A 16,906-nucleotide genomic window follows, 5' to 3' on the forward strand; every position below is an offset into this window, starting at 1 on the left:
AAATGTGAAATGCTAGTACATTAATAACCGGTTTAACCGAAAGAATGTTGAATGCAAGCATGTAAACGTGCATGCATTGCATTGTAATGTCAGTATTTGGGATGGCGCTCCATGTATGTTGCACTTGGTCGGAATTGTCGTCTGATGATGACTCATTATGTGTTCGATTGGAAACAAATCTGGTGATAGAGCAGGCCAAGGCAACATGTCGACACTCTGTAGATCATGTTGGGTTACAATACCGGTATGTGGACGAGCGTTATTCTGTTGGAATTCTCCTGGAATGCTGTTCATGAATGGCAGCGACTGCTACGGTCGCAGGTTCGAATCCTGCCTCGGGCATGGATGTGTGTGATGTCCTTAGGTAAGTTAGGTTTAAGTAGTTCTAAGTTCTAGGGGACCGATGACCACAGATGTTAAGTCCCACAGTGCTCAGAGCAATTTGAACCATTTGATTTCATTTACCGTGTGATCACTGACTCGTGCAAACACGATGTGTTATCTCTCACGTCTCCATCTGGAGCCGTCTTACTGCGCTGATGCCACGAATGGGACTGCCAGAAACCACTGCAATGACGTTACTGACGTTAGCGGTGGAGGGTCACATGACTTACAGCGCTCCAAATCGACCAGTGTGCTCTTCTCAATGTGATGACGGATATTTTGTCTGTTTAGCTTATAACCTTGACATAATCTCGACATCTATACTTAGCAGATTAAAACGTTATTATAAAGAACCTCCTGTTAGAATGTGTGTGCTATCGATACTTCTCGTAAACCTATCAACGTCAATAGTTTGTTTCGTAACAAAACAGCTACATCGAGCAATACAGAGGACGAAGATGTATGGAAGCAAATCGCTGAAAATCTTAAGGTTCATTGAGAGTTGTAATGCAAAACGGAATAATAAGGTGAAGAGAAAGAACGTGCCACATTTGTGGACCATGACGTAGTACCCGAAGCGAATTAAATGGGAGGTGGGTGATGTGTACAACAACAACAATGAGGTAGACTCTGCTAACGCTTGACCATGACGCTCTGCTATCGATAAAGCAACGCCTCTCTCGGCGGCTGAACATGGACTGTTGACGGAGCACACCTGCTCAGCTAGGCATCGAACCAGGGAGCAGCTGGTGAGCTGGCGTAGCAGCGCTTTCGCCGCCGTCACTTTCGCCGCTGCGGCTGGCCGGCCACTGACCGCCAGCAAGTGGGACGCCGTGGGGGCGGAGAGACCGGCGAAACCCGGCGCAACCTGCGGCAGGAATGCTGCGTCATTTTCGCGCTGTTCTCTTACTTATCAGTATCTGTCACGATTAGAAGCGTGGCCTATCACAAAAGGAAGCTACTTGTTTCATAGTACCAATGCACCATTTAACTTGCATTCCTAGTCGATGTCGCTTACTCAAACCAAGGCGCTCCACACGGTGATCGTAGAAGCTATCATTAGTAAGATGTGGTCGGAAAGGAGAGTGCTCTCTGGATTGATGTTGAACAAGGTTTGAAACCTGATTATTCACCTCACTTTCGTTTTAGTTAGCAATCCAAAGTGAATGACCAAGAAGGACCGGAGGAATAACAGCCAAATTGATAAGGAAGGTAACACTTTGTACAAAGATCATATGATTGGAAATACAGCTCCATGAGGAGATGATGAAAGTAGTATTGAACGTTGCCTCCATCGCTGGCTATAACCGCTGCTACATGCCTCGACACTGAATAAAAGAGGCTCTGGATACGTTGTTGGGATATAGCAGTCCATACTGCTTCCACATATCGTCAAAAGTGATATGGTGTACCAGCGAGTGGTGTATACCGGGCCAGTAGTTCTGCAGTCATCGACCAGATGTTTTCGATAGGTGAGAGAACAGGTAGGCAAAGGCAGCACTGCAATACGATGAGCGACGAAGAGGACTTGAACATTCTGAGTCACGTATGGTCGGGCATTATGCTGCTGCAATGTGGCCATCGGAAAGCTCCGAAATATGGGAGGACAAGAGGCTCCAACACTTCAGAGATGTAACGCTGGCTGGTTAATGTACTGCCAATGCGTATTAGGGGGGCACGGGAGTGGAATCCCGTACCACCCCAAACCACAATGGGGGTGGATGACCGGTTTGGCGGTGCATAAGGCAAAAGTTCAACGATCTCTCATCACGTTGTTTTCAGACTCTAATCCGACCATCGTGGTGGTGCAGGCAGAATCTGGATTCGTCGGTAAAAGTAATGTCGTTTCATTTGGTTGTCCGTGTCCGTCTTTCTTCGCACCGCTGCCAGTGCAAACGCCTGTGGCGTTGACTCAGTGGTAAACGCAATAATGGACGCCTAGCAGACAGTCCACACTGCTCCAAACGACGTCGAATGGTAAGCGCGGACACTGCTTGTTGCGCAACAGACTGAATTTGTTGTGATATGGTTCATAATATGGCCGAGCGATCCATCACTGTCACACGCATAACATGCCTGTCATCACACGAGGTGGGCGCAATCGGTCTCGTCGGTCCGTCGTTCCCTCCTTCACCCAGCGATTACAGATCCTCATCACAGTTGTTTGGTTCCGTCCTACACTATCATCGATTTCTCTGAAGGATAATACGCAAGCCCTACAGGCAACTATTCTTCCTCATTAGAACTCCGAAACGTGCTCCAAAGATGCTTGCTGTCTTCTACGAGCCATACTGAAGCTGTTTACGCAAAACAACCGCACGCAAGAACAATTCCGTCTGTTCCCCCTTTATATAAAGCTTGCAAGTGGCACTACTGGCGCCCGTGATGCGTGCCTGCGCTGAAATGCTAATCTTGTGCCTCCTCGTTGCCGCAAACACACGCTGCACATTTCACCTCATTTGGATGTTTCCTTGTGTGACCAGCAGTGTAAATTTATTTGATACAATGTACTCCGAAAAGAGATGTATATTTATTTGATACAATTTATTCCGTAATTCGTTATTGTAAGGAGGATTTCAAAATGAATATAGCAATTGCGAACGGCTACAGATGTTTAATCCATCATAGAGAATGTTAAGGAAGGTCAAAATTTCTATAAGTGAGCAAGCGCAGTAAATCGGAAGCCGGTGCCTGCACAGTGAGGCATAAGAGAAAAGTTCCGTGTCATAAGTGGATCCCGTAGAGAAGGTATTCTGCGTGTTAGAATTGTGAACTTGGTTTGATTCAATGGATTTCATCTTTCAGCAGGATGGAGCTCCACCCACACTGGGGTGTGGAGTTTCGCTCATTATTAAACGAACATCTTCCAGATAATTGAATCGGTCGTACTGGACATGGCGATACTGTGGTCTTGGCCACCTCGAGCTCTGAACATGACACCCATTGGGTTGTGCGAAGGACCTTGTTTGTGAATGTGCCTCCTTTGCAAAAAACGATTCCAGAACTCAAAATGCGCTCGCGTTGGTGACTCCACATATGCTTCATAAAGTGTGGGTACAATGGATTATTACCTATGTGTTGTCCATGTGACATAGGGGAGTCGTAAAGAACACATGTAATGGAGGCAAAAAATGAATACTTCCTTTTACATTACCTGTTATTTTTATCGATATGTCGCTATGAAAAAATGGTTTCAGTCGTTTTTAATCACGATGTTCGTTTTGGATTGCCTCAAGTAGCCAGAGACCGAAAATGACAAGCGAGAAATATCGTTTATAAAGCTTTATCTGTCGTCCGCTAAGGCAGTACTCCTAGTTTGCGACTTATTCCATTTTAAAGCAACACTATTCATACGAAGCGACGTCGCTTTTTCTTTAACTAGCCCGCATTCATTAGCCAAAGGGCTCAGCTGTTTTCGGCCATTATCAAGTTATATTCAGCTGATCGTGGAAGACTTTTTGTATAATAAACGCTGTCTACTTAAAGGAAAATTGACAACTGCCCGAGTAGACGCGCGCATTAGCACGCCACTTTCGGGATTTTGGGAGACGTGGAAGTTTGTTGGAAGTCACTAAGCGCTCCGTTTTATGAAAATCTCGTTTTTCATGCATTACATGTTTGCGACGTCATATCTCCTGAACTATGTGTCGTAAAATTATGTATTTTTTCAAGTACAATCAGTGGTATATGTGGATACTGTCCACAAAATGCATTGCACAGTATAATATAGAAGGTAATTGACAGAAATTCGTAATGAAACGAACAGAAATGACATTTTATTCGAAGACAATAAGTATACCGAAAGAGCGATTTATAATGGTCCCCGGGACATGACAGAAGGCGGGGAGGGACATGGTTCCTAATAGGATGCGTGATCACCACAGACGGCATCGCATGCTCTGCAACCCGCTCCCACGATGAACACAAGGTTGATAAGAACCCCTGTGGTAAGCCGTTCCATTCCTCCACCAGCGAAGCTGACAACTGTTTGGTGGTCGTTGCTATGTATGGAGATCCTGCGATACGTATTTCCAACCTATGGTAGACGTGATCTATGGGATTTAAATCGAGATAACGGGCAGGCCAGTTCATGCGCCGAAATTCTCTCGTTTCAAGACCTCCTCTACCTACGCTGTTCGACGCGATCGCACATTGTCATCCATAAAAGTGAAGTCAGGGCCGAATGCATCCTTGAAAGGACACACATGTGGAAGGACTACAATGACACAATTAACACTGACAGGTGAGTGCGCCGTGTTGAAAGATATGGAGGTCAGAACACCCATGCAAGATGTTGTCAGCCGACGGGGTTCATGTCTCGCAATCTCGATGCCCAAATCATTCGCTCGAATAATCCAGAATGTTCATCAAACCAGTCACGAACATGTATGGCCCTGTGACATGACATCGTTGTTTGGCAACATGAAGTCCATGAATGGGCTGCAAATGTTCTCCAATGTCACCGAGAATAACCATTTCTGGTCAATGATGGCTTCAGTTGGACCAGAGGACCCACTCCGTTCCATGTCAGCACAACCTACACCATTATGGAGCCATCAATCAGCTTGCACAGTGTCTTGTTGACCAAGTGTGTCCACGGCTTCATGGAGTCTTCGCTCCACTCGAATCCTACCATCACCTCTTACCAACTGAAGTCGGGACTCATCTGATCAGGCCACAACTTTCCAGTTGTCTAGAGTCCACGGATGTGATCGCGAGTCCAGACGAAGTGCTGCAGACGATTTTTTACTATTAGCAAAGGCACTCGCGTCGGTCGTCTGCTGCCATAGCCGATTAACGCCGAATTTCGCCGCAGTGAGCTAACGGATACGTTCGTCGTACGTCCCACATTGATTTCAGCGATGCGATTATTTCACGCAGTGTTGCTCGTGTGTTGACAACGACAGCTCTATGCAAACGCCGTTTCTCTCGGTCGTTAAGTGAAGTCCGTCAGCCACTGCGTTGTCCGTGGTAAGTGGTAATGCCTGAAATCTGGTATTCTCGGCACACTCTTGGCACTGTGGATCTCGGAACACTGAATTCACTAACAATTTCCGGAATGGAATGTCCCATGCGTCTAGCTCCAGTTACCATTCCGAGTTCAAAATTTGTTAATTTTCCTCGTGCGTCTATAATCACCTTTCACTGTGAATTATATGAGTGCAAATGATATTCCCGCCAATACATAGCCCTTTCATACCTTGTGTACGCGATACTACCGTCGCTTGTTTATGTGCGTACAGCTATCCCATGACTTCTGTCTCCTCAGTGAATATGAAGTACTAAAAATCAAATTTTTGTAGTCCCTGGAAGCGGTTACAGGGCAGCCAGCAACTGGGACCGTGGACCATGAAGCAGGCCAGCAGTTTAGTAATGTATGTGTGTACAACTTTATCGTGATTAGTACATACACACGGTTACAGACTTCGTGGTTCAGCTAGCGGATCACCTTAAGTGCAGCGCTGGCGGCGGCGCGTTCACTTTCGGGAGTGCGGTGAGTTACAGCGGCTGCTGGGGAATGTAAGCCGGTGTAAAAAAGCCGACGTGGGGTGTGAAAGTGCGGCTCTTGCCGGCTGCCGTATGGCGCGCCAGGAAAGTGCCGCCTCTCGGGCACAGCCTTGCCTTGTCTCTCTGCCTCCCAGCAGCCGCTTGGCCTTCGGTTTCCCTCTGCGTGACAAAGCACACAGCTGCCGCGGGCCCGGCAGCGGAACCAATCGAATGGCACGGTTTCAGCCATCCCTCTACAAGTGAACGGCCACTTAACTCTCCACCTCGATTTAAGAGCAGACGTGTAAGACTCAAGTGCTATATATTCACATGTCCGCCTTTATGTAGTTCTATAGGGATATAGGTACAATTTGATGTGTCACACCAATAAACATTCTATATACTTGTATCCTCAATAACTGACCTTCCGTTTTCAGTGCTTCAATAATTGCAGAGTTACAGAATAGCACGTTCTGCTGCTTTTGTTAACATGGGTACTGGAATATCTAAAACGATACGGGATCTGGAACATGTGTTGATTCCGTTTACACTATCTGACCAAAAGTATCCGAAAACCTATAGTGGATATTAGTATGAGATGTGTCCACCCTTCCCATTTATGACGGAGTCTGCTGGGGACACTTTCAACGAAGCGTCTGAATGTCCGTACAGGAATGACAGCCCTTTCTTCCTCAAGAGCAGAAGTCAGTGAAGGTCGGGACTGATGACCTCAGAAGTTAAGTCCCTTAGTGCTCAGAGCCATTTGAACCATTGTTTTCAGAGAAGGTAGTAATCTTGGACGCCGGTCTCACAGATGCTTCTTTGACAGGGTACGATGACCTGCTCACACTATCATTCTCTCCGAAATGTTTATCTACTGTAAGCAGTACACAGTACTGTAAAATGTGTTCATATCTTTCCGCATTTAGCGTTTTCTTAAGCGCAATAATGGCGCAATGTCCTTACCAGAAGAAACTCCCGTACCGTAACAGCACCTCCTCCATACTCCACAGTCAGAACTACACATGACGGCCACTAATGTTGTCGAGTAATCTCCAAAACCCAAACCTTCCATCAGAGTGCCACAAGGTGCACCGTGATTCATCACTCCAAATAAATCGTTTCCAATCATTCACTGTGCAGTGGCGTCGCTCTTTACACCATCTCAAGCATCGGTCATCACTACAGAAATGTACGGCGTATGAGGACACTCTCGACCATTGCACCCCGTTCTCTTTAACTCCTTACGTACAGTCATTGTGCTAACTGGACTGCAGGTAAAACTTAGGAACTCACAAGTGATTCCTTTCGGCGAATCCATGCGATATTTCACAACCACCCTCGGCAACGCTCTACGGTCGCTATCCGCCAGAAAAAGAAGTCCGACTTTTCTTGATTTAGCTGTGGTTGTTGCCTCTCGTTTTCACTTTGCAGTCACATCACCAACAATCAATTTGGGCACCTTTAGCATGATTAAAGTATCCCTCATGGATTTGTTGCTCAGATGACATCCAATGACTAGTCCATGTTAGAAGGGACTGCGTTCTCGCGACCGACCCACCCTGCTCTTACTGCTTTACTGCTTCTCTATGGACAGGGCAACAGTATGCCTCAGTCTCTTTTTATACTGGGGCGTCCACCCTGCGGGATTAGCCGAGCGGTCTAAAGGCGCTGCAGTCATGGACTGTGCGGCTGGTCCCGACGGAGGTTCGAGTCCTCCCTCGGGCATGGGTGTGTGTATGTGTTTGTCCTTAGGGTAACTTAGGTGCGTAAGATTAGGGACTGGTGACCTTAGCAGTGAAGTCCCATAAAATTTCACACACATTTGAACATTTGTTTTATACTGGGGTGTCCGTCTCTCGTTACATCTGATGGCCAATTCCATACTACTTAGGAATGTTGAGATACCTTTAATCACATAATGATATACCAGAAATACCGTACCACGGGTGAGCACACAACAGAAACAGTTGGACTCGGAGAAGTATCGTACACTGATTACAATGTCATTGCATCATGCTTGGCAGCTGATCAGTGAAGTATGTATACACCGAGGAAAGCAAAACATGGTCTGTGACTATCTATATCACTTTGCACGGGACAGTACAAATATTCTGTACGTGTGTCGCACCTGTCCTGTCTCTACGCGACATCACGATCCTAACGGGCCAACATTTCTCCGACGGTAATCCAAAGCTATAGGATTCATATCCGAGGGATACATAGGTAACTCTGTTCACACGATGAACTGTCTCTCCAGTCTTTTTGCATCTCCGTCTTTGCACAATGCCTTTCCAGTATGATACAGCTCTCTGTGCGGTTATGTCCTTGCACTTAGCATGATGTCCATCCAGACTATCGGTCAATGGTCATCACAAGTGCCCCGTTCCGGTGTATTAAAAAACTAGAAACCCGCCTCGATTGCAAAAAAGCACCTAGTGTTAACCTAGGTTTCGGTGTAGATAACTACACCTTCTTCAGAACAATAAAACCCACAAGTGCCTAAGAAGACCTTTGTCAATGATTAAAAGAACACTATAGCTAGGGCACTTATGGGTTTTATTGTTCTGAAGAAGGTGTAGTTATCTACGCCGGAACCTAGGTTAACACTAGGTGCTTTTTTGCAATCGAGGCGGGTTTGTAGTTTTTTAATATATTAACCAACGATTGCTGACGCGCTGCGATGTTGAAGGTTCTTCCGTTCCGGTGTGCTTCCTCCGTGGCAAAGCGTTCCTCATTTGTTCCATATGAGCTGGTATCCAGAATCATTTTCTACACCGAACTGTGGTGGAGTCAGCGAAAGAAAATCTCTGACAGCTGCCAACTGCCAACTGGGAAGCACAAACAACTGCAGCGAAAACGATTGTCGTCTACAGAGCTGCAGTAACAGTGAGCCGTTGGCATAGAGACACGTACAAAATCGCGTTACGCAATTGGTGGAGGTAGACGCACGAAGCAGCAACGCCAAGCCCACTGCACTTGTCAGGGATATTCTTTCGACGAGCCTGTTATCGTGTCTAGAGCTCATTGCTGCTGACTGTGTTCACAACTCAACAGATCACTGCAGTTATGAGAGTGAGCGGGAGGAACAGCAACGGTTTCCAGCCATACATAATGTATTTATGGGGAAATACGAGTGCTTGAAATGCTAGCTAGAGATGAAACCAGTTTCAGAGTACTAGAAAACCTGTTCCTTTCCACCAATCGCGCTATAATTGACGGCTTTCTCTTTCAGCAGTCACCTGGGTTTGCTACCCGTAGACTAACTGCATCAGGTTTTTCCTGATATGAGAGCATCAGTAATCCTTTTGCATGGAGTACTGGATCGGAATCTCTCAACTAGTAGAGATATAAAAAATATATTGCTACAAAACAGCGACAGATGCAAAAATACAAAAATATTACTACGCTGTGTAGCCAAAAAAGGGAATGCTTTGAGGCGCATGAAAAAAAAAAAAACCGTTCATTCGAATGATGTCTGGCGAAGAGCGCCGTTCTCTTCTACAGGTTGGCCAACAAAGACGAATAGTAGCTTCCTGAACTCAAAGTTGGTGTAATGTCACTGTTGCAGAACTTTTCCTCGTGGGATATCTTAATCGATTTTTCCAGTCATTCAAAAAGCGACGCCGACCAGAAACTCTACAATGCTCCTGTGAGTGGGCTCCTTGCAGGAAATTGCTTATCTCGAGCAATTAATCAGTATTTCGCAATTAGTTCGACTTCTGCAGTTATGGGAAGATTTTTCAAAGAATTGCTGTAGATTTCTTCACATATGTCGATCGTTACATTTGGAACATGACAAACACTTATCCGTTACGGTGTGGCATGGTATGGTCGATAGTATAACTGAACATGATGGACTAGGCTGGACTGCGTTGAGATCTGGGCTTCGTTTCAGCTATGTGGCACTCCTGTTTTAGCTCATCGCTCGGCTATAGCTTTTGCTTTATTAACACCAAAATGATCATGTTGACAGATCCAACTAGTAGACACAGCTTGAATGTTGAAGAAGTGCTCATTATTACCTTATTGGCTTCAACGTTCCTATCAAGAGATCAAAATACGTCGAGAAAAACATGCCCTCAAGATAATATCTCCTCCACCAAAGTTTATGTTCTCCACCATGTTTGGCATTATTCGTGTCGACACATGACGACTTTACAGCTACACCATGTAGTTTGATTCATCACTTCACATAATTCACTTTCATTATTTTAAAGTGAAATTCGGCATGTTTTGCAGCACTGGAATTCGAAATAAAGGTTAACTTCCATGATATTTAGTTTACTTACTGGAGGTGACCAACGGAATCTGAACACAACAACAGTAAAAGGCATCACTTCTAGATGCAAATCAGAGCTCTGGAGCCATAGTTTCTAACGAAGGCTGCCGATTAGACTTCACTACGACAATGACGGCCTCGATACATAATTTGTTTAGCGTCCCACGTTTATGTCGTGATTAAGCTATTCTGGTCACTCGGTATGATCCCACACCTTCATATCGGCATTAGAGTCAGCCAAATAACACGAAAAAAGAGAACATACGTTTCTTTATTTATGTGCTCGGGATTCACTAATTGCACATTGCAAATATCGTGGCTGTAGGTTATGTTCCTGACTTTACGATTGGGGATTGGCCTCCAGGTGATGACTGTACGCTCGGCGCTGCTATTACGATGGTACCGTTATGCACGCGTTAATAACAGCACATCTGTCTGTGAGAAGCTCAGGTTCGTTAGCAAATCACAGGTCTCCTCCGCGCAACGCTTGTTTCGCTTACGCAAGCAACGCTACGCTGGCTGCTGCAAGCGCACGACTTTTCGTGACCCGGAGCGCTATTCGCGATGAAGCGGATCTCATATCCGGACCAGCGGCCTCAGAAATTAACGCAAAGTTTTCCTGACTCCAGCCGCGGCATCGACTCTTGCTCACGACTGACATTGGAGGCAATTCTGATTGCCTGTCGTAATCCTGTCTCTCCACTGCACACTCACTCCCCGTGCTACGCATTTAAACTGCTGGAATTTCCACGTGCTGTCTGATTGCTCCTATATCTGAAGTTAGCGACATTATGTGTTGTAAAACGACATGCGAGACTCCCGTTCTTGTCATAATAAGCAGTCGACTTTACTGTGTTACCCAAACAATTACACAAACACGGACGAGGCCTCTTCTTTGGCTGGGATGCATTGCCTCAGAAATGAATTTAAATTAGTTCTAATCGCCCGATTGCAGTAAAGGCCTTCAAGAGCTATCCCTCTGTTGTAATGCAAATGCCAGCAATGGGAAAACCCCTTCCAGATAATTCCCAATTCCGAGCCTCTCCACTCAATTCTCAACTCGCTGGGCATTGGTCAGAAAAAATTTGAGCTGTGCAATGGCTCCGACGCCGCATGGCTCTTCGAGGTTGAGAATGATGAGTATATGTGTAATACAATCCGCCTCCGTAGCCACTGATGCTCACGTACAGCGTCACAATCTCGCTCGGACTGGACATAATACATTCTAGTGCTGATCGCAGAAAAAACTGTCACTGAAATTTGACACGGGGAACTGAGAGACCGACGTATAGTTATTGGCCCCTAGACTGTATGCGATGACGGTTTAAGTGGCAAAAACTCATCACAGAGTCTCTTGGACATTCCTTATGCATATTCGTATGGGGCCATCACACCCAGAGGCCACCCACAAGAACAGGCCACACCCGCTCCATCACTGGGTTCAACTTCTTTCTTGTTGAAATTTCAAGCGTACACAACACCACAAAATCAGCAATGAACCACGAAACACTAGCCGTAATCATCCGCACGATACACACGCTTTACATTTAGGTGGCGAATCTCATTAAAATAACTTCACACATACAATATATAAATACAAAAAAATAACTCTTGCAAATAAATGTGGGTTGTTACTGTCGGTATTTAGACCAGTTAAAACTTGTAGTTTGAGAGTGTCTGGTCGATAATTATAGTATTCATTATTCACTGACGTTTCCTCCCCATCTGAGGGCTACTTGTTCACAGATGACTCGGCAGCTGCAACAGTGACCGGTTCGTCACTGAAGATGTATCCCGCAGATTGGCATGGAACCTCAATGAATAGTTTCATATATCGATCGCGGCCTCTCATCCCGGAAGTCTTAACTGAATACTCTTCAAATGCTAAACCTTTTTCTTAGAAAGCGAATTCTGAGGAAACAGTAAATTTTTAAACTGTCACCTGATATTCAGCAAACAGAAAATCAATTATTTTGTGTATCAAACACTTTAAGAAACTGATAAGTAAAGCCAACGTCTACGTACGGAATTAGAACAGAAACAACTCTGTGTTGAAAAAATTCTGACTTCGAATATTGTTTAAAATCTTCCTAAGCCACAGCGGAGAAACTCTGACTTTCTCTCTTTAAGGTCCGTTTTTAGCGGTATTCGCCGTGGATTGTCTGAGGAAAAGAAACAAAACCTCCGCTCTCACTGACCTTAATTCCTGCAATACCTCATTTCTTGTTGTTTGTAGTTACCATTTCCCTACAGGTAATGTGATGGCATGACTATTGGAGAAGTTTATCACTGACAGTTACGATGGAGTCTTAGTAACTTTCATGTGCAGGGTGTTTCTGGTCTTCCTCCAAACTTCTTTTTACAGGCTTGTGGAAGCAGCGGACCTGAGGGCTGAAACTGTGTCCTAGACAGACGAATAAATACGTTGTTACGAAAGAGTGTATATACTCCGCCTTTTAAATAACATGCTGGTTGTCCGCACCACCTATAAAAATACTTTGTGATATTTTGAGCAGGGGCACGATGGAATTTCAAGGGAGTAACGACCCTCCCAGAGCAGAATTATTAAGTAGTCGCCTAGAGTGGTGTTAATACTAAAAGCGAAGTCTACATTTGCCAAGAAGAGTCGAAATTTGGAACACGAGTTCGCATTAGTACAGTAGTGGAGCATTTAACGTGCGTACCATGTTGCTGAGTGCCAGTTTATTTAGTACGATGGTGTCTAATTCAAGCATAAATCTGTCATCAATAAGTGATTTTACATTCACATACATGTGCGCGCAGACAGCTATTCTTTCGTCCAGGTGCGTTACGGTGGCTCACTATCAGAATGTGGTCACAAGAGCGACTGCTACGAAAAGATACACTGGCGTTGAAGTGAAGGTAATGGAGGTGAATTTCGAACACTAGTTCACCTCGTAAAGGGACGCGTGAGTTAAAAAACCTTTGTCACGGTGTGGCTTTCAACTCGCAAGATGCTGGTTCGAATCAGATCGTGGAAGATATTTTCGACTGCGGCAGGAGAGCTGCTAGAAGCTGAGAACTGTCGACGGCGCCCATCAAATCGTACACGAATGTCCTCCGATACATTTCTATCCGGTTAGCAGTCTATTACGACGTGAAGGCAGATGAGACAGTTCGTGATGATTAGTACGTTGTGTGAGTACGTAATGACGTTATGCTATGAAACCGAGCTTTGTTTTTCCGAAAGAGAATTACGTGCTTTCATCGGGCTCATAATCGTTTTCACAACTTTAATTCCAGGCACAGAATGAGTGATGTGGCAGAGAGATTATACATCGTACCCGTATTCAGGAAGAGTAGGCTTCAAACTCACGAAGAATCAGTCGGAGTTTGGTTTCATGTGGACTCCACAAATGACTTCAGAAGAATGTCGGGAGTTTCCTCTCTATGAGCGCACACAAAACTGTCCGTTTGAGTTCGAAGTCCGTCTCTAGTTACATCTCAATTTATGTGACGTTCAACCTCAATATCCTTTCATTAATGCGAATACGGAAAATCGCACGCAAACCACCATCATTACAATCATCTGCGCTATACTGTTACACATCCACGCGCGGGATAAAGGACACTGCATACTATCATGTGAAGAACATTGCTGCGGCGGAAATGATACATCCTTACGAAGAAAATGCCGATTAGTGGAGTTACTTAGCTTACTTACGAAACCATCCTGCTGCCGGAAAAAATATGTAGAATTCATAGAAAAGTGTAACGTCTCATAAATGATTTCGCTAGATGTACACATTCAAATGCAATACCACGTGTGTTGCGAAAGAAAATGGTAAACTGGATGATGATAATATAAGCTGTCACGGCTGTTTACTCAGATTAAACCTGTTTCTAGGGGAAGTCTCTTAACAGGGAAGTGGTAGTACACTGGACGCTCATTCGGACGGCGGTTAAAATCTCGATCGGGCAACCAGGTTTAGATTTTCTGTGATGGCCCTTCTGAACATCCTTGCCCCCATTTCTACTGGCGTCGACATCGCTGACGGGACGTTAAACTCTAATATTCCTTCCTTCTTTCTTTTGTAACGATGAAAGTACTTGGTGACCACCGCGAAAATCCTCGGATAAACCGCGTAGCCGTTTGCAATTGCATAGAATCTACGATTCCCTCCTCCATTCGGTTAAGCTATTAGGTTTGTATTCGGGAGGTATGGGACTGAAATTTTCGAGTGGTCATCCTTATTCACGTTTACCACCACTTGCACGAAATCTCTTTCGGGTGGTCCCTTCGTAAATATCGCAGGATTAATGGTGTGCTTTCGTATGTAGAGACAAGTTGTTGATTTCACATCATGCACAATATATCGACGAACGACGCAGTTTTCTTGAAGTGCAGCGGGCTGTTGCTCTTAGACTCTAATCATACTGGTTGGAGTCTGGACGGCGAGTCTCATAATACAGTTCGCAGCAGTTGAAGAAGACCACTGGGTCGGTCGTCGAACACCCCAAAGCACGCATTTGATCAATCACGCAGAGATAACCAGACCAGATGGCAGCTAATTACCTCGCCCATGTTTGTCCAAATAGGCTAGTGTTCTATCTCGAATGGCATCGGTGTCTATGGGACATTGAATCCTTAGCTTCCAGCTTTACCTTCTGGCTGACGCGAGGAAGAGTGTGGCAGAGAGAGGGACTCACCTGCAGAAGAGCGCGGTACTGTAGCGAGGTGTTGCGGGCCGTGCGGCGACGGACGGGGCAGAGCGGCGGTGTCGGGAGAAACTCCGCGGGCCGCCCGCGCCGCGTCTTATATACCCGCGGTAGGCGGCGCGCCGCCCCACGAAGACTCCAACCGCCGCAGCGCCGCCACGCGCAGGCGAGAGCAGCACTGCGCCAGTCCCCAGTCCACCAGGCCTCTGTGCTGCCGGGCACTCGTCTTCATTAACAGCTCTCGCCACTGCAGTGCATTTCAGCTGCAGCAATAAGACACTAATGAGGGCTGCTCAACACAATATCAGGTTGCACATCAACGTACGTACTCCACAAGCTGCCAGACTGCGCATAACGGAGGGCGCGTACCTTCTACATCTACATGTATACTCCGCAAGCCACCCAACGGTGTATGGTGGAGGGTACTTTACGTGCCACTGTCATTACCTCCCTTTCCTGTTCCAGTCGATTATGGTTCGCAGGAAGAACGACTGTTCGAAAACCTCCGTGCGCGCTCCAATATCTCTAATTTTACATTCGTGATCTCCTCGGGAGGTATAAGTAGGGGGAAGCAATATATTCGATGCCTCATCCAGAAACGCACCCTCTCGAAACCTGGACAGCAAGCTACACCGCGACGCAGAGCGCCTCTCTTGCAGAGTCTGCCACTTGAGTTTGCTAAACATCTCCATGACGCTATCACGCTTACCACATAACACTGTGACGAAACGCGCCGCTCTTCTTTGGATCTTCTCTATCTCCTCCGTCAACCCGACCTGGTACGGATCCCACACGAGCAATACTCAAGTATAGGTCGACCGAGTGTTTTGTAAGCCACCTCCTTTGTTGATGGACTACATTTTCTAAGGACTCTCCAAATGAATCTCAACCTGGCACCAGCCTTACCAACAATTAATTTTATATGATCATTTCACTTCAAATCGTTCCGTACCAAAACTCCCAGATATTTCACAGAAGTAACTGCTACCAGTGTTTGTTGTGCTATCATATAATCATACAATAAAGGATCCTTCTTTCTATGTACTCGGAATACATTACACTTGTCTATGTTAAGGGTCAGTTGCCACTCCCTGCACCAAGTGCCTATCTGCTGCAGATCTTCCTGCATTTCGCTGCAATTTTCTATTGCTGCAACTTCTCTGTATACTACAGCATCATCCGCGAAAAGTAGCATGGAACTTCCTACACTATCTGCTGGGTCATTTATATGTATTGTGAAAAGCAATGGTCCCATAACACTCTCCTGTGGCACGCCAGAGGTTACTTTAACGTCTGTAGACGTCTCTCCATTGAGAACAACATGCTGTGTTCTGTTTGCTAAAAACTCTTCAATCCAGCCACACACCTGGTCTGATATTCCGTAGGCTCTTACTTTGTTTATCAGGCGACAGTGCAGAACTGTATCGAACGCCTTCCGGAAGTCAAGGAAAATGGCATCTACCTGGGAGCCTGTATCTAATATTTTCTGGGTCCCGTGAACAAATAAAGCGAGTTGGGTCTCACACGATCGCTGTTTCCGGAATCCATGTTGATTCCTACAGAGTAGATTCTGGGTTTCCAGAAATGGCATGATACGCGAGCAAAAAACATGTTCTAAAATTCTACAACAGATCGATGTCGGAGATATAGGCCTATAGTTTTGCGCATCTCCTCGACGACCCTTCTTGAAAACTGGAACTACCTGTGCTCTTTTCCAATAGTTTGGAACCTTCCGTTCCTCTAGAGACTTGCGGTATACGGCACTAATAGCCAGTGTACTCGCAAATGGCGCGAGAAAAAAACTACTTACTCTATGTCTGCCTCCTTACGAGCTCTAATTTCTCTTATCTTGTCTTCGTGGTCCTTACGCAAAATGTTCGTTGACAGCAGCAGAATCGTTCTGCAATCAGTCATATAAATTTTCTCAGCACTGTTTCGCACGAAGAACGTCGTGTTTCCTTCAGCGACTCCGATTTAAGCTCACGAAGCATCTCCGAAATACTAGCGTGTTGATCCAGGTAACAAGTCTAGCAACACTCCTATGAATTGCTTCGGTGTCTTGCTTTCATCAGA

General features: G+C 45.6%; 1 protein-coding gene across 1 annotated transcript in view; it reads right to left on the reverse strand.

The window, feature by feature from the left end:
• Nucleotides 1-14,911, reverse strand: part of LOC124794915 — a 58,994-nt gene extending 44,083 nt beyond the window's left edge. Inside the window, exon 1 of the mRNA XM_047258617.1 lies at nt 14,825-14,911. The gene's annotated coding sequence lies outside the window, so the exon portion shown is untranslated. The remainder of the gene's footprint in view (nt 1-14,824) is intronic.
• Nucleotides 14,912-16,906: the final 1,995 nt, after the last annotated feature.

The sequence above is a fragment of the Schistocerca piceifrons genome, chromosome 4 (assembly GCF_021461385.2).
Source record: "Schistocerca piceifrons isolate TAMUIC-IGC-003096 chromosome 4, iqSchPice1.1, whole genome shotgun sequence".
Classification (NCBI taxonomy): domain Eukaryota; kingdom Metazoa; phylum Arthropoda; class Insecta; order Orthoptera; family Acrididae; genus Schistocerca; species Schistocerca piceifrons.